Consider the following 18,708-nt stretch of genomic DNA (forward strand, 5'->3'; position numbering starts at 1 on the left):
TGATATTTACTCAGCCTCCAACTCTGCAGAACTTCCTGTCATTCTGCCCCATCCTTGCATGTTGCTCTGAAATGCAAGTCTCAATTGGTTGTTTCTGAGCCAGTGGTGCATTTCTGCAAACGGCAGGAGGACCACAGGGAGGAGGCAGAGAAGGGAAGCAACAATATATCTTTTTACTAAGTAAAATGACAAAATGGTAAGGCACCGACTTCAACTTCTTTATCCGAGTACGCGATTGGAAATAATTAGGGGTGCACCGATTTATGGGCCGGTCCATTTATCTGTGCCAGTTTCCTTAATTTTGGGAGATCTGTGATCAGACGATTTTTACACATGAAGCCGATCTTATCTAGCTTGGCAAAGGACTAAGAATCAACCACTGTCCTCTTTTGTTCTCTGATGAGAAAAGTTTGACTGACAGACCGGCCCACCAAGTCATGTCTGCACGTTTACAATTATCAATAGTGACCCCCACTGTTGCCAACTCAACAACTTTCTTGCTATATTGAGCAACATTTCAGACAAAAAAAAATGGAATCGGCCAAAATCGGCAATCAGCCAGAAAACTGCAATAGGTGCAGCCCTAGAAATAATAAAGCATTATATTACTCATTACTGAAAAAAGGTTTGGATTAAAGCAAAGCATTACTAAGTAATGTGTTACTGATGTCAAAGGTCACAAAATAGTGACTGAACAAATATGTAAAAAAAATTTTAGTTTTTTGTAAATGTTACCTTCTGCTGCTTTAAGGTAATTGGTTGTCCTGAATTGCCTTTAGGGATGTTAGTTAAGAGTATGACACACTTTTCAAGTTCTTTTATGTACATAATAAAAATCTGAGATCTACTCATTATTTTGCCTCCATGTTGGTGTTTGAGTGAAAAGTGAGCTGCTGGGAAGCTCCTAACATGTTTGCTGGACGTGTGAGGTTATGTGGCATACAGCGATTTGTTCCATGAGATATTTGCTGTATACAGATGTGTGTTCATTAATGTTGTTTACCGGAATGCTGTTCCACCAGGTGTATTGATCCACACCAGCCTCTTTGAGCGTGTGTGTGTTTGTGGCAGTGAGATTATTGATCTCTGCTATTCCCAGTTGTGTTTATTCCTACAGCGAATCTGTCAAAAGGCAAGAGTAACTAATCCTTCTTCCCTTGCTCTCCTTTTTTTGCAGCATTCTCCTTCTTGCACACAATTTTTCACAAGTTTTACTTTTGCTTTAATTCTGCTTCTGATTCTGAACTTTAATTGACTTTGTCAGACCCAAAAGCTTAAATATATATACTTGTTGATGTTTTTGACATTTCTCTTAAGTTGTAAATAGAGTCCACCTTTGTGTAAGTACAAATGTTTTGTCCAGACCTCTGAGACACTTGTGAACAAACAGAAAGCCAAGAATACACCGGGCATAAAGTAATTTATAAAGTTTAAAGCAGCAGGATTACAGGATAAAACTATACTTCAGCTATGAATGTCTGAGAGAGAACTGTTTGAAAATGTATCGTACATCTCGATCTACAAAGATTAGGTTGTCCACCATACATTTAGAGGTGGACAACTACCCCAACCCTAAATACATCATCCTTACAGTAAATAAAGTAAGAAAACCTCCCATTTTTTACGCTAACATTACCCAATCCAACTCTACACATAAATCTAACTTTTAAACACAATAGCATAAGAATCTGTAGAGTTTTGTGTTGGTGTTTAGGCATAGCTGGTGGAAACATAACATAATCATCGATGCGGTATAACCACGGCCCACATTTTGCTCTGTGATTTGACAAGTTCTTAAGTGTGCATGACTCTGAAGACCACAGGATGGTGAAGAGCCATTGCAGAGGCGTATCTAGCTCTCATATGTAGAGTTAGACTACTAAAGTCTCGAGGTAAAGAAATCTTTTCAAATTGGCTGGTTTCAGTTTTTCTGGCTTGAAGATTTAAAAAAATCTGGCAAATAGATACAAATAGATACAATAAAATGACATGCCTCTTTTAAAATTGAAAGCATGGCTCAGAAATCTTAACATGTAATAATTTGTTGTTTGTAAACACTTTAAATAAATCTAAAACTACAAAGAAACATTTTAACTTTTTTTCTAAAACAGACATGAAAAAAAAACCTAGAAAGAAGATATTTTGCATTTACATCCCACAGTGAGGGAAACATCATCATTCAGCAGTGGCTGTGATTCACCATCAGTCTGGTGGAGGGAGCAGGCGTCCCTAGCTTAACAAAAAAATAAGACGATGATGATAAATTATTTCAATAACAAGGAAAAACTGAAGAGAAAAAAAGCAAAACTCATCATCTACACTTATTAAAGCAAACTATTTTCAGAACCTGGCAGCAACATTTATTAGATTTCACCCCAAGCATCCAAATGCATCAAGTTAAAGACGTCTAATCTTTAGAGACATCACAGCAGATGGTTTGTTTATGTCTGATAGAAGAGACTGTATTCTGCTTCTTTCAGTGACTGTGTGTGTGTGTGGCTATATTCACCTTACTGAAAAGTTATAAATAATCATTAAACTCAACTAACTTCTCTTTGGGCAGCTCCCAATTACTTAGCCGAGAACTTTAAATTTACCAAAGCCAAGAGTTTTTATTTTCCTCTGAGTACCTTTAGTAAAATATATGCAGTGGTGATAAATGGTTGGATAGTCGATTGGATCCCTCAGGACCGGAGGGTAGCTCAATGGTGGAAGGGGGCAACGGTTGAAAAGAGAGGTGAGATAGTAATAATAAAATTGGATAAGAAAGGGGAGGAGAGAGATGGAGGGCAGCAGGGGTGTTATAAGGGAGGAAAGCGGTTGTTCAGGGTTGAGCAGTGAAGCAGAGAGGCTATTGCACACTGAAGCAGATTTGTTGGAGCGTGCGACTCTGTGTGTGTTTGTAAGAACGAATCTCCCTGAGATGAGTTTTTACCCAAGAACTTAAGGAACAAAGTGTCCTTCTGAAGCCTCAAAGTCACTTTGTGTCTCCACCTCTTCAGGGGTCCATCCAGCTCTGGCATTGCGATTCGCATCACATCCGAGGATGACAATGCTATATATTGCTCTCCTCCTCCCTTTCCCTTAACTTCTCGACATCAAACCTGCCGTGTTCTCAGTAAAACCTGGACTCCCGCGAATGTTTATATTGCACATAACACAGCTCCGCACGCGCTGACAGCATGTTGAGATATCGGTGTGTGTGATCAGACATACATGTGTGTGTTGTCTCCACTTTTCTCTTTTCTGTGCCGGCCTTGGGATTGCTCCTCATTTCTAAATTTATCCTCAAAGTGTGCCACCTCTCCTGTGAGCCGCTGCTGGGATTCTGTTGTGGGGTGGTGGGAGGCAGACGGGTGAAGTGGGGTGTGGAGACGGCAGAGAAGAGGGAGCGCAGTAGGGAGGGGATGGCTATATGAGCGTTGAAGAAGGCAGGCAGTGTGTCGAGGATGTATGTGGGACACAGCAGTTTTCATCGCTCTCTCTCCTGCCGACATGCCAGACTGCTGGGTTTATGGTTTTTAAAAAAAATGATTATTGTATGTGTTTGTATGTATATGTATTTGCTGCTGCCTTGAGGAGTTATTATTTTGTTCATAATAAAAGCAGAGGTGATGTCACACTGTGTGTGTGAAAAAGTAGTCCTTCCAAAGCAAAACACTGTTGCGACCATTAGTACTTTGATTTTATATGTTGATTATTTTCCAAATATAACAAACTGAATTTAGTTTATTCCTCAGTTTTATATCACGGGGCTGTGTTTTGCTGTTTAGGAATTTCTTGCATTTAGATTTGTAGATTGTAGTTTGTTTTATTTTGAAGATGTCTTCCTTCAGGTTGCCATTTTTATGTTTGCTTTTGTGGAATTGCAAATTATATAAATGACAATTGTTAACTGTAAAGGACTGTTTGTTTGTCCAGACCTGTTTTGTTTCTGTTTTTTTTTTTACTCCATCCTTCCTTTTGTGATTGAGTCCTTTGTGTTATTTTTCTGGTTTCTATAAATTCCCTAGATCTCTGTGTTCATTTTGTATTCAGTTTCCCTCATCATAGTCCGCCTCCCCTCACAGTAGTTGAGTATTTTCTTAATTAACTCACCTGTGAGCCTGTCAGTAATCACTCCTCCTCAGAAGTTAAAGCATCTTCACTGCGTGGCCCACCAAAAAAAGACTCCATCTGGATTTCATTTAGCAAATGGGCATGAGCTTCCTATTAGTTAATTGCAGCATGGGTAATTGTCTTTCAGCTATTTATCTCCAACTGATGAAATAAGAAGCTTCTCTTTTCTTCAAATACCCTGTCGAGAGATGTTAGTCTGTTTTAAGAACGGATAAATAATCGGCATGCATCAAGCAGAGAAAAAACTGTTCTACAGAAACATTCTGTGAAATTAAACAGAAGCAGTAGAACTCCTGTGATAGTTAGTGAAAGTAAGAAAATTTACAAGCATAGAAAGCAGAAAGGAACCCCAGGAATCGAAAGCGATCATGGTGGAGCGCTACGATCTGAAGCTGCTGCACTGGGTCAGGTCCAACTTCAGCATCAATATTTACCTGTAGAATGAAGTTCATCTGGCTCAAATTGTGAAAGTGTGCTCTAGGGAGCATGAGGCGTCACTTTCACACATGGATTGGAAACTACAAAGTTCCAACTTTAACTCCATTGAGCAGCAGCAACTTCCACACCAAAGAGTTTGGCTGGAGGAATATTTTTCTTTTGTGCAAATTTGCATGATGAGATCATTGTGTTGTACAAAACTATGTATCTGAATGTGAGAGATGGACAAAAACACACACACTGCATGCAGCAGATTAGCACAGGCCGGATCTTGGACATGGATATAATCTGCAGCTCCCGTACAGCAGATTAGGGAATAACATCCACACGACTCCATTTCCTTACAGTGTGCTTACATCCGAGCCCGATAAAGATATGTATCTACTTGTGTACTCCCCTCCATAGAAAATCAATATCCTCAGCAGGATTACTTACCCAGCACACAGCCCAAGTGAGCACTACTGCTTGCATACACACTCTTGATATTTGCCCACTTTGTACAATATTAGCAGGAGAATCTACAAGAATAGTGTTACACTGTAGCCTGCCAGTTCACATCTTCATTGACGTTAAACAAAAGCTGTTATGTTGAGGGAATATGTGCTTCTGCATGTGTCAGGATATGTGTGTGTGTTGCAGAATAGCTGTCATGTGTGGTTAATCTTTCTCTGACAATAGCCTCCCAGAGCTGCCAGCTCTCAGACCCACAGGCCTGGAGGAAAGCCTGGGGAGCACTGTTGGAAGTCACCCATCTAGGGCTCAAGGGAATGGGCTTGGACCGCCTCCAACTCGAGCTGTGTGTGGTTGATTGAGGGGGCTGCAAGGACAACTGCTCCGCTCAGAGGAGACCAAGAGAGGAGACAAGAGGACAGCAGAGGAGAGATAATGAAAGGAGAGGAGAACGGATGGAAATGAGTAGGAAGGACATGGAGTGAACTGAGCAGGGTGGGAGAGGATCTACTGACACTGAGGTGTGACTGTAAAAAAATAAAAAAGATTGTAATCGAGATTGTTGTAAAAAGTGGAAAAAGAGACAAAAGAACATTTATTCTCCATACTTCTTGATTTTACCGTAAGAGTATTACTATACTGAAAGATTATATTGACAGTTGTTTTTCATTTGTACTTTTATATCTCAAATAACTCAAATAACACAAAATAAGTTGCATTTTCTCACTCAAAGGGGGTAGATTAACTATTAAATCATATGGTTAGCACTTTAGAGTTTTTAAATGTAAAGTTACATAGTAAGATTATTGGTATTTTCATATTTCGCATGCATCAGTGCTTCCATGCTGGCAGACAGCATACCCAAAATCATGTCATAAAATCAACGTGATAAAGTTTCCTTTTATACAAATCTCTAAATATTTTTGTAATTATATAACACAAATCATGGAATATTTTAGAAACTGATTTTTATTCTAATTCTTCTCAATTTATTTTACAAGCAACATCAGCTCTGCTTTTCTAACATTTTTGAACTTTAGTTCTGCTTGCTGGTTGTTTTGGGAAACAAATTGGGAAGGAAAAACAAAAGAGTACATCCCCAATTACTGATACTGCTGGTACTTTTGTTGTCATTCTGTTAATTATTACATCTATATTTAAAAGCATTGACTTGTTGGTAAGAACCATTGGCGATCCTTAACGATCCAAAGAGCCACAGGTTGCAAACTGCTGGTTCAGAAGAATCATCAGATCGATTTCAGCACCTCATGAAACTCTGAATGAATATCACATTCCTGCATAGACTCATTAAAAATGCAGAGAGACTTAAATATCCTTTGCTACGGTAAAACTGCAGTTTTATGGATGCAGCGTGTTTGGAGTCATAGTAAGGTACAAATCTGACAGAAAAGACATAAACCAAACGGACATACCATCCCTGCTTGTCTTGAATGTGTTTAAGTTGGCTCTGAAGCTGGCTGTTGAGCTGCATGGGCTTTACCCCGTCTCTCACTTGTTGATTGTTGGGATAGCTCCCCTGTGACTGTAAATGGGACAAAGTTAAAATGGAAATTGAATGAATTATTTAAAGGAACAATAGCCGTATTGCAAAAGGTTAGCTTACTTCTTGCTAACTGAGCCTTTATTCCCCTAGCCCCAGATGCAGGTCAAGCTTCTTTAAAAACTGAAATTGCATCTCGACTGTCAAACACTTTGGCTCTGCATCTGTGGTTTTGTTGTTTTTAGATCAATAGCTGCTGGGAAATGTTGGTCAATGCTGGGTTTATCTATGTGCATTCTGACTGCAGTGAGGATGCACAACTTTTCAAGACGTGAATTTCCAGAGTTGTCAGATGTTTCATTTTTTTGCATAAGTAGTAATGCAACAGCAGATGTTTCTACATTAGTTATGATTTAAATATGGAACCTGAATGAAAAAATATATAGCTGGATGGATGATGAACAAATGGTAGAATGAATGGAAAAATTGGTGGGTGAACAGATAAAGGGAAAATTGTCAAATGAATAGATTGGCTCATCAAATTTAGACAATGGGATTTGAAGCGGTTTGAAAACTACAACACTTGAATTAAACTCCAGAAAGTGTTATGAAGCTTCCTAAAACCAACTTAGTTTTAACTTATTTTTTTTCTTAAATACTATATAAAGACAATTTGCCAATTTATCTGAGTTTATAGATTTAGTCCTTGATGAAGTTCATTGCAATAGGCAAACTTATTCATGTTATTAAGAAAAAATAAGTTAGTCACTGTGTAACTTGGCAAACGAATATCACCCATGTTAAAGTTTTATGCAATTTCAAACTAATGTGTTTTTCTTGAACTTATTTAGCTTGTCGCAACAGGTAATTGAGGGAACCCACTTAGAAACGTCATGCATTGAAGATACAGAATACCTGTGTAAAATTGTGTGCTTAACTGTGGCTTAAGTCTCCAGTTGTTTCTCATGGACAGTATTATGTCAGTGTGTCGTCTAGTAACTGAGAAATGTGCTCAGGTGATGGGATTGTGTTTTGTTTTATGTGCTTTGGTGTCGCAACATGGTCAGGCAGAAAACACGGTCGTATTTCTCATTTATACACTCTATCACCAAATGCACAATTCATAAGGCCTAAAACAACACTGTGCGTTCTTTGTATAAGCTCACAATCCACCACAAATTCTTGATGGTGTTAAAAGGAGTGTTACCTAAGATTATGTGACACATGATGGCAAGCAAGGTATCCCATTCTAAGCACAATGAGTGGCTGGAGAAAAGTAAGAAAGAACCAGTTTGTTTTTTTTTTCCATTATGGGTCTCTGTAGAAACAGGCTAGTAAAACATAGACTTAATGAAGAAAGGATCCACGCTGTCAGAAGCGAGAAACGGCTCATTCTGAGGAAAAGGCTCATTTAACGATTTTATTTCTAGTTGATTTTACTCTAAAATAAACCCAAAGCTGCCTGTTGACTATATTGTTTTTCAGAGGACACCTGCTATGAATTTGAATAAGGAGCTCACTTTTTTTTTTCCACATGTAGTGAGTAGCTGCAAACCGAATTGTACATTTGCTCACAGTGCTGGTGAAAAGGGTGACATTTAAATGGCAACAACACCTAATTTGTAAATGCATTCACATAGTTTGAAATGGGCTTAATTGCCTACATTTAATAACCCTCTTGACACCAAGTCTAAGGCTACAGATGGTGCAGTTTCAGTGAGTTTCTCTCATTTCCCTACTGACACGGTAGTCTCTGGAAGAAAGAACATATTCAGAGTTTAACATCTGTATCTTTATGCCCCATAATGAGTTGGATATAATTTTGAAATCTTACACTGGCACCAAGCCACCATAAATGAATCTCATTTCCTACTCAACCTTAAGTATTTTGTCATTTAGTCTAGTTTAAGAATGTCTACAGAAGGGCTTCAAATAATTTTAAACAATTAAGAAGATACAGATGCGCCTTTGGTTGCAACGCCAACATGGCGTCTATGTGGATAAGTCTAAATCAGGCTCGGATGTTAATTTTTATTTGTAAAACTGTTTCAGCTCTGACAGGTTGTGAGGGGATCAGCTGCGATCAGCCCTTTTCAAGCCCAGCTACAAATTATCTATTGGAATTGAGATCTGGGCTTTGACTGGGCCACTTCAGAACACCACCTCGTCTTCAAACCATTTCTGTGTAGCTTCAGCTCGTCGTCTTGATGGGAAAAAAAAAATCCTCCAAAGCCGTAGTTCTCTTACAGATGGAAACACATTGTTCCATCTAAAATAAAAATGGTTTGGTGAAAATTTACTGCACTAACTTCATTTTTGTTCTCCTTTTTATCTATTATCGCTCTAACACTTCATTGTGGTCAAACGTTGTGAAGAGTGGCACAAAATTACTGTAAAGTAAAGCGAGAGACTGATCAGTTCATAAAGGCAATTACGACTGTAGTTCTACAATTTTTTTTGTACAGTGGGGTGAAGTAAATTTTGGTTCAGATGATATTCTGAAGGAAGAGGATTTTTTTAAAAACATTACTCATGAAAAATAAAAAAAAAATAGGAATGAAGAAAAGAATGAAAAATAGATGAAATATGAGAGATTTAAAAATTGATTGGATAGCTCTTCCAACCTGACCCGACTGGCTCGCTATATTATTATTTTAGTGTTTGCAGTGCTGCGTCGACTAACACAATGAGACTCTTCTTGTCTAAATACAATAGTGGAATTACAAATGGGGAAACATTTGGTATCAAAAGTCATGCCAAACGATTTTGTCCAAATTTATGCCAAATAAAGACTGGTTTGATGGGTGATGCTGTGATTGCATGGCTGCGTTGCGTAAGACGTTTTCAAGGATTCGTGTTTTAGTCTGGAAGCGTTTCTTAAAGGGTGAATGTTTCTTGGAAGACAGAAGTGGAGTTGTCTCACTACTACTTTCCTAAATACCAGTCTCAAGATTGATTGAGTTGTTAAATAAGGAAATATTCTTGTTTCTTTTAAACCCTGAATGCAAATATTGATACCATAAAAACGAGCTGCTTTGGAAAATCCTTAGAAAATCCTTTATAAAAACTTCACACTCCACAGCTTTGTTTATTGTAACAAATTGGTTTCCTTCTCAGTGCTTATATTTACAAAGCTTTTCATACCTTGCAGGTTTTTAAAGATGAATATGACAAATGTCTCCTGACATTTTGGCAATGAGTCCCTGCCCTTCTGATTTTGTGAGCCAGCCGACATAATTGAGATGCCTGAGAGCTGCTCTCATCATAAGAGCTCCTGCAGCGATCCTGTGTTCTACTCTAAAATGTACACATGCATGACCATTTTCTTTTTGATGCCTTGTAGTTTCCCCCCATTCATTTTCATTTGCAGAGCAGCATTTCTCTGGACATCTGCACTTCCTTCAGACAAAAACAAACACATTCGCAGATTGCAGAGAGCATCTACTGTACGGTGAGAAATGTGTTTTCAATAAGACCGTGACTTAGCGCAGTGTGCGTTAAGAGGAGAGCAAAATGAGCAGTTTTTCTCCAAGGAAATATCTAGAAAGAGATTGGACAGCTACACGACTATTGGAGATAGCACATGGTAAATGAGCTCAGACCGTGGTAGTCAACGGGGAGATGACTATCTCTCTTCCTTTGCTGCTTTAGGTTTTTTTTTCTTCTTCTCCCTCATTCCATTTTTAATATGCAGTTTTTTCCACTGCACATCACCAAGTGCGAGCTGCTGCTACAACAAATCCATCTTGTAATTTTTTTCTTCTTTAGGAGGTGCATGAAAGCGAGAGAGACAGCGAAGGAAAGACGGAACTATCCTGGCGTATTTACCTGAGAGTGCATCTGTAAGTGGATCCGTGTGTGTTTGTGACTGCTACAGTTATGCATGCCTGCCTTCAGGGCCAGGCATAAATCATCATTAGAGATGGCAGATGTGGGTATTTGTGCTGTTGTGTGTTTGCTGGTATTTGAATTTATATGCGCGCTTGCACCACACGCAGCAACTGTAGCTTTTCGTGTTCAACAGGCTGCCTTATTGTTACAGCTCTGATGCTCTGTTCTGCTTTCCAAGGTTTTTGAGGCCTGCACAGCTTTCAACTCTTGTGCACACACACACACACACACAGATTCACACCCCCTCATGGCCTGGACTGTCACTGGGAATGGGTGACCTTGCACCAGTGATGGGAAACTGGTTGATAAACTCTGCTGAGAGTTTACTCCACCTCCATAAAATAGCTCATGGATCGCTAGCGGGTTTGTTGTTGTTTTGTTTTGTGTGTGCTTTGTTCATAGCCATGCGGCCTTTGCAGAGCAGCCATTTTTATCATCTGACATCACAGGAGACAGAAGCTGACTCACACTACCGCTTCCTTTAAGACCAGAAAGGGATAAAGTTGGGCTTTATTTCAAAATGCTATCTTTAAAAATGTAAATGAATTATAAAGCTTAATACTGTCAAAATTCTTCAAGCTCAATGAACTGCATCTTCATTATTCAACTGAAGTTTTTTTTTTAGAACTCAGTTTCAGATTTTGCCCAAATTATTTTATCTTTTGCATCACAGACTTCAATACAATCATGTATTAATTACATATTTTGTCTGTGATTTCTCTATGGTCTTTGTGTGGAATGTTTTTTGGTATTCTGCTTGATTCTAAGTAATGTCAGGAGTAAAACAAGCCGGTGTTGGTTGTTTGAATAGTCAGACTGTCTGCATCTTTGTGGTATGGCAAGTGTAGCTTTAAGAGCTTAACCATTTAAAAATCTATAGGTGCCGCTCCTGCAGTTCCCACATCAAGTGTTTAGTGCTGCAGGAAATATTAAAAAGCAGCCAATATAATCCTTCTTCTAAGCAAGATGGAAATTGTAGGAGTCACAGCAAAAGTTGGAGGAGAAGGAGCATCATTTGTTTAAACCTCAGAAGTGGTTTGTTGGGAAATCAGAAACATAAATTCAATAAACCTCGATATATCTTCATGCTGACTACTTATTCCTTGCCATCACACACAATTATCTCTAATTCACAAAAACTGTCAAAATTTGTTAACTTCATAACCAATTTTAATTATACCATTATGTGGTCAAATAAATGGTAAATGGCCTGAACTTAATGGTGCCTTCTTGTCAAACCAGCTACTTGAAGCACTTCATCATATTCACAGATCTGCACTCATAAACACTCAACACGTTGACATGCAGATGGATCTCATTTGTTTCAGAATAAAGTTGTATAGTTCTCTCTAAAAGAGGAATGTAGTTTGGAGGCATACAATTAGCTGATGTGTGTTGATTAGTAATAATTATGTCCTACTGCCTACCTGCAGTCAGCTTTTGGTTTTAGTTAAAAGCTCCCTGCCGGCTTCTCTTCTCTCATCCTCCATCTCATTATACTGGATCTCTCTAACCTGTTTGAATGTCATTCAGTGTCAGATCCTCTTTGCTTCTCCTTTTAGCGTTTTCCTCTTCATATAAAAATGTAAACTGTTTGTAGTCCCTTTGGAGATTTAATTGCATTCAAATCAATTTGACAATCCATTTGTGTCGGGCTTCATTCAACTTGCAAACCTCAAACATTTAAAATGCATTTTTGAAGATGCGAGTGTGTGATTCACAATCTTTGGCAGCCCTTGTTCAGGGAGGTGTCAGAACTGATATGTTCGTTTTCATCCATTTCATTCGTATGCTTTTATCTGTTTGCTTAGTGTGTGTGTGTGTGTGTGTGTGTGTGTGTGTGTAGGGGTGCGCGTGTGTGTGTGCGTGTTAAAAGAGAAGGAAGGTCTCCTGCAGTACAGCGATCCAAAGATCCATTATCCTCAGCCTACCTTCTGACCAGCTGGGGTGTGTTCCTGTGTGCGCGTGTGTGCGTGCTCGTAACTGTGTGTATGAATGTGTGTCTGTTGGACACTGGGCAAAGGAAAATCAATGGTATTAATTTGCAGAGGCAGTGGTGTGAGCTGAGGCAATCTGCTGCACACAGGGAGCCACGCTTTTCTCTGATTTACTACACACACACACACACACACACACACACACACACACACACACACACAGACACAGCCTCAGGGCCCCCGGCCCCATCCCCACCTCCCCCAAAATCACACCTTGCCTTGGTTTGCATTCAGTGACAATATCAGTTCAAAGTTTATGAGGCGCAGTGAAGTGTCACGCATCACCTGCTCGCTCTCTTTATCGTGCAGCTGGTAATTAAAAGGCAGGCAGCTCCACTGTGGCAGCTGGGAGGACAGGACTGGAGGGAAGGGCAGGTTAGACGGCTGCACTCCTGCCACGCGGAGCTGCGTTTTCATCCACACACACGCGCACGCACGCTAACTCAAAGTACTGTCTGGGTTATTCACACTGGCCCTTCAAAAAGAGAGATGAAGTGGATTTCCAGCAGTGATGGTACTGTTTTACTTTGCAGTACTTCATTGTTTCTTTGACTTTATGTTTCCGATTTATGAATGTTTATGAATGTTTCGGGAGAGTCGCATATATATATATATATATATATATATATATATATATATATATATATATATATACACAAGCAATGCCCTGCCAAAACTCCAGGCTAAACCTTTTTTTCATAAACTAGTAAATACTGCATTAGGTGAAGTCATAAAGACAGTCTCCTTGACTGATGTAAACGGCTCCTCGGTGATGGTTATGGTGATCAGGTCTGTCGTTTGATGTGGAAGCAGATATTGGAGCAATAATCTGCCTTCATTCCTCGTCCTCTTTTATTACAGTAATCATGAGCATTTGTCACATTTACCTTCAAACTCACCTTATTAGTCCTAGGATTTATCTCTTCACATGATGATAAGATGCTTTTCTCTCAGATGCAGTTTTGCACATCGTGGTTCACGCTACTCACCAATCTCTTATCTTTGCTGTGTTTCTTGAGTCGGTGTCCAGTCGCGGTGTTTTCTACCGAACAAGAAGAAAGTGCTCGCCAACCAGTTATACAAGGAGTGAGAAAAAGTTGATGAGAGAGTTTGATTGCTTCTGTGTTGACTCATCATTGAATATTTGCCGTTTGCCAAGTGTACACAGAAAACGGACGCGCTATAGGTTCTCTGTGAGTCTTTTCTGCTGTCTGCTTTCATCTCCGAGACCTCAGAGTGTATCGAAGAGCTGAGGAATCATTTTCTAGTCCTTGTGTCGTGAAGGAAGAAATTCACACAAGACAAATGGTCCAATTCTACTTTAACAGGCCCATTCATATTGTAATAGAGGACTGGAACAAAGGAAGGAGGGAGCTGGGACATTAGGAATGGCGCAGTCAGCCTTATTCACTGCGTTTGACTCTCTGTCAGTATGCGTGTGTGTGTGTGTGTGTGTATGAGAGGGAGACAGTGAAATACAAGCACTGTAAGAGGCAAAGACAGAGGGGCAGAGTGAGAGAGGGAGAGGTTTTTCTCTTTAATTCTCCCTGTTGGAGATGTACTACCTCAGGGATATTCTGCCATCTGATCCACTTTAGCGGTGTGGCAAACAGCCAGGGCATCTTTTCAATTACAGAGAAATGGATAGTGTGCTTGTGTCCATGTGAGTGTACATGTATCGCTCTGTATGTGGTGTGTGTGTGTGTGTATACGACGTGTACGGAGGGAAGCGGAAAAGGCAAACCAGGGCAGAGCAAACCTGGAAGACAAAAATATCCCAGCTCTTCAGAAAACATGTTGTTAAAACGTGAATGTGTGAGACAACAGGGGCCCGTATTCCTTCTCTGCCAGCCTGAGATTTAGGAGAGAAGAAACAAAGAGCAAGATGAAAGAAGTAAGGTAAAACAGAAAGAACAGAGGGTTTTGCCATGAAGGGAAAAAATACTGCTCGTCCCCAGTCTTTAAGCTGAGCAATAATTTAAAGTCTTGGGCCTCTGAAGCCTTGAATCCACATTGACTGGTCATCTTAAATCAAATCAGGGCACTGGGCCGGCTGCTTGGTGTGTGTGTGTCTCTGTGAAAGTGTGCATTACTGCATTGGTCCACATACACAGAAGGCCCCTGGTCTACTCTGAATTATTGACTGTGGAGAATAATTGATTGGTTCACCTTCAAGCCTATCAGCCTTCGTCTGAGTGCACCACCTCATACCACCATGCCTCTTCCAGTTTTGCTCTCACTCTAACACTTTTCATTATCATTTAACATCTAACTACTCTTTTTTGTTAGACTTTGGATATCCAAGAAAAATACTTGTATAATTTTTCAACTAAGAGGACGGAAACTGAGCTAAAACAGTTCATGGATTGAAACACTGACAGTAGCATCTGATGTAAATGGTCACCTGTGACTGATCTTAAAATCGTTTTTTGTTCACTGTCCACTAAGGGTTTATTAAAAAAATAATCACCTGGTTAAGGGTTGCACAGTGGCACAGTTGGTAGAGCTGTTGCCTTGCAGCAAGAAGGTTCTGGGTTTGATTCCCGGCCCCGGTCTTTTTGCATGGAGTTTGCATGTTCTCCCTGTGCATGCGTGGGTTTTCTCCGGAAACTCCGGTTTTCTCCCACAGTCCAAAAACATGACTGTCAGGTTAATTGGCCTCTCCAAATTGCCCCTATGTGTGAGTGTGTGTGTGTGCATGATTGTTTGTCCTGTCTGTCTCTGTTGCTCTGCGACAGACTGGCGACCTGTCCAGGGTGACCCCGCCTCTCGCCTGGAACGTTAGCTGGAGATGGGCACCAGCAACCCTCCCGACCCCACTGAGGGACAAGGGTGCAAAGAAAATGGATGGATGGATGGATGGATAATCACCTGGTTAATAACTATATGAACCTATGTGAACAGTGCCTTACAGAAATATTCATACCACTTTTCAGATATTTTGCTTTATAAAACTGTTTTCCACTTGCCTATTATGTAATAGTCTGTTGGAATGTAGCTTAAAATGAAAGTAAAATGGACGCTTATGGTTGCAGAGGATAAAATGTAATGAAGTTCAATGGATATGATTACTTTTGCAAAGTATAGTGAAAAGAAAAGTGAAGATTTCTTAGGATTAAGAGGTTTGGGTGAACTGACCTTTTCTACCTTCTCAGAAAAGGTCTGAAAGGGCTTCCCGTCCTACATGCACTTTTTCCCTCCTCCCCTTTTCTTTTACTTCTTATCACCTTCCCAGCCCTAGAACAGATGTTGTGCAGCGTACGATCAGTCTCGGCTGCCTACAGTGCAGTGCAACATGCATCCAATCAATAACATGATTCTGTGGGCAGAAGATGTCCATGACATACAACCGCTCCCCTGGCACACATGCACATAGACTAATACACACTCAGGAGCAGAGGTGCACACACGTACCGGGCTGACATACGGCTCTGCTGCTTTGACAGGCCGGAGATGAGCTAAAGATGGATGGATGGATAGATAGATAAATGGATAGATGGGGGATGGAATGAAGGTAATGGGGAGAGGTGAATTGTGTGGATGCTGTTGCTAGATCACTGTCAGCTGTGATGGAGTTTTACCCTGTCTGTCCTGCAGCATTGAGAGCCAGAATACTTGAGGTTGGTCTCCGGGTCTCAACGTACTTGCGAGTCGGTGAACGCAGACACTGAGATGCTTTTATTCAATCCGTTTTTATCCGTCTTTTAATCAGAGACGCACAACTTTTTTACTGCTTGTATAAGCAGGCCATTTCATTGTATTGCACAGTAAATATTATGTAGCTCCCAATTCACCAATCAGGTTTTGGTTTGGATGGATCAGTATTTTTGTTCACGTTAGAGCATTATGAATACATAGAAAGAATATGACATTGTGCATTACTACTCTTGTGATGCTCGGCGACTCCCCACGGCTGTTTAGGTCCCTTTTTATAGCAGATTTAAAACGCCCTTTTCTCTTCTTTGTGGCAACAATTCCAGTAACGTAGATGAGGAATGTGTTGCGAAGATGGCTTACGACTTTGTCCTGTGGTGTAGATACCTCTCTTATTGCAAAGAACATAATCTCCTTATAGCCAGTAGGTGCTTCAGAAAAAAATTCATGGTTATTATGCAGGCCTTAAAACTATTTTAGTGCTCCTAACTCAGAAGCCCTGCTACATCGCGGCACAAACTACGTGCTCTGATTCAGCATTATTTTAGCTATGAAGGAGCTGCTGCAAATCCCCTACCAGTAATTCTCAATTCCCCTTCTTTTGTTAGTGTAAACAGTCTTGCACATAGTGCTCATTGTATCCATATCAGGGCTGCTCTGGTGGGATTCCTCCGGTGCTCAGGTGTGTTATGTAAATATGGAGCCCGGATTAGACCAATGGGAGGGTATGGATAGTGTAATCCTCTCCCCTGTACATTTCATTATCATTTTTGCGTTGCAGCATTACAGGCCTCGTCCCGTGTAATAATCCCTCAGCCTCCACCCATCTCCGAGGGAAAAAAAAAAAACTGAGAAATGCATCCTTTTGTAACCTCTGCTCTTCTGCCACCTCTAAATGTGCTGACTCCATCAAAACGCTTTTCAGAGCTGAAAGAGGAGTCGATTAACATGCACGCATTTCTGCTCGCTCTCTTGTGTATATGTGGAAAATTGATGCGTTTTTAGTAGTGAGCACGTCTGATGTGAAATACCATAGCAAACACATAATGCAAACAAAAAACAAAAAAACAACCCACAATGAAATCTAAATGCAGTGTTTATTTCAGTGTAAAATTATTCCAAAACAAAGTAATGCAAAGTGTAGTTTAAGGTAAATGAGGCATGGTTTGATTTTATAAACAAATAAAACTCCTTTAAGTGGTGTATGCAAATTTAATCAGGACCCTTGCTAATTTGGAGAACCACCATTTGCTGCAATTACAACAGCGAGTCTCCAGCAAATTTCCACAAGAACAGATGGCCAACACCAATTCGTCTTTGTATGTTATCTTTTAGTTCAGGTTGTCCGCAGAGCATCTGAAAATTAACACATAAAACGCAAATTAAATAGATTGAAGTTTCTGGTAGGAATGTGACGGAAACGTTCAGAGTTTTAAATACTTTTTTGCAAAAACACTGAACATTTGAAGATGCTCTTAAAATAAATTAGACTTTTAAAAAAAGTTTTGAATGGTACCTCTACTGTGTCCAAAGCGTTAGATTGATGCCTCCATTTCGCCCTGACCAGCTGGACCCATCCTTTGCTTTTCCTGCCGGATTCTGATGGGAGGATACAACTTCTCTTTGGGATAGAAAAAAATAGATTGTCTTTTGTATCAGCTGGGAGCGTCCCTGTCTTAGCTGCGGCAGTACGGAGGGGGGAGAGCAGGAGAAAGAGAGCCCATAATTGAGACAGACAGAGCGAGCGGGAGAGACCACCAGAGGTAATTAGCAGAGCAGCTGTTTGAGAGGGGGAAGCTATAGCCGTGACACTACAGGAAGGAGCTGGGGGAATAATTAGCCCGTAACACCCGTCAAGCTCTCACAAAGCGGAGATGTGTTATTCTGCTTGTGCTCTCCACTGAGGAATGCAGGACCTCCACACAGCCTTGTTGAGCTACAGTGGGCCAGTCCTCCTAGTTCAGATGGAATGGGCTGTCAGAGGTGGATATGTTGTTGTGAGTGTGATGTATCTGCTCCACGGGCCACATTTGGAGCATGTTAATTGAGTATTGATCGGACTGTTAGTTAGTAATGATGTATGACAGTTTCAGGTGATTCTATAAGTAGTGGAGTACCTGTTTTATAGGTATATAAATGTGTGTGCAGTTCCTCCATAGTCAATAACCATGCACTGTATTCAATCAGAGCTCCTCGGTGGAAAGCATTACTCTTTTCTCTTTATACTTCAATCAATGCACTGCAGCTAAGCAGGCCAGTCACTAATAAGCATAACATTTCTATACAGCCAAGCAATACAAAAGAAGGCAAATAAGCCTTTGTGAAATAATAGACTTTAAACAGCAGGAGATCTATAATTTATTTATTTTTTGATTGATTCATTTTAAATGGAATTAAAAAAGTAGTTTTTGGTCTCTAGCTAATGTAGCTCTCCCTTTATGCAGGAGCTCACTGAAGATTTGCGCTGAAGTGAGGGGAATATACGGAGATGCTTTTATCAGATGCATTTCCAGATGAAAGCATATACATTTGTGAACCTAGGCTAAATCCATGTTACAATCTGTGGCAAAACTTTCAAATTGATCTTCACAGATACTCCCCATCTAATCTCACTGATGAGCTTTCGCTAATTTGCAAAGATTGGGGAACAATTTCAGT

At 40.2% G+C, this 18,708-nt stretch overlaps 1 protein-coding gene and 1 long non-coding RNA gene across 3 annotated transcripts in view; one reads left to right on the forward strand and one right to left on the reverse strand.

Moving 5' to 3' along the window:
- Nucleotides 1-18,708, forward strand: part of dab1a (DAB adaptor protein 1a) — a 247,672-nt gene that overhangs the window by 36,929 nt on the left and 192,035 nt on the right. The window contains exon 2 of one of the 2 annotated variants that reach the window (XM_081606533.1): nucleotides 10,277-10,350. The exons of the other annotated variant lie outside the window; for it this stretch is intronic. The gene's annotated coding sequence lies outside the window, so the exon portion shown is untranslated. The remainder of the gene's footprint in view (nucleotides 1-10,276; nucleotides 10,351-18,708) is intronic. 2 annotated transcript variants of the gene reach the window in all.
- LOC103463783 (uncharacterized) lies at nucleotides 17,129-17,808 on the reverse strand. Its single transcript, XR_533546.3, has 2 exons — nucleotides 17,567-17,808; nucleotides 17,129-17,406 (listed from the first exon to the last, which is right to left on the reverse strand). It is a non-coding gene; the product is annotated as an uncharacterized LOC103463783 (long non-coding RNA).

This window comes from Poecilia reticulata, chromosome 4 (assembly GCF_904066995.2).
Source record: "Poecilia reticulata chromosome 4, P_reticulata-male-v2, whole genome shotgun sequence".
In the NCBI taxonomy this organism is placed as follows: domain Eukaryota; kingdom Metazoa; phylum Chordata; class Actinopteri; order Cyprinodontiformes; family Poeciliidae; genus Poecilia; species Poecilia reticulata.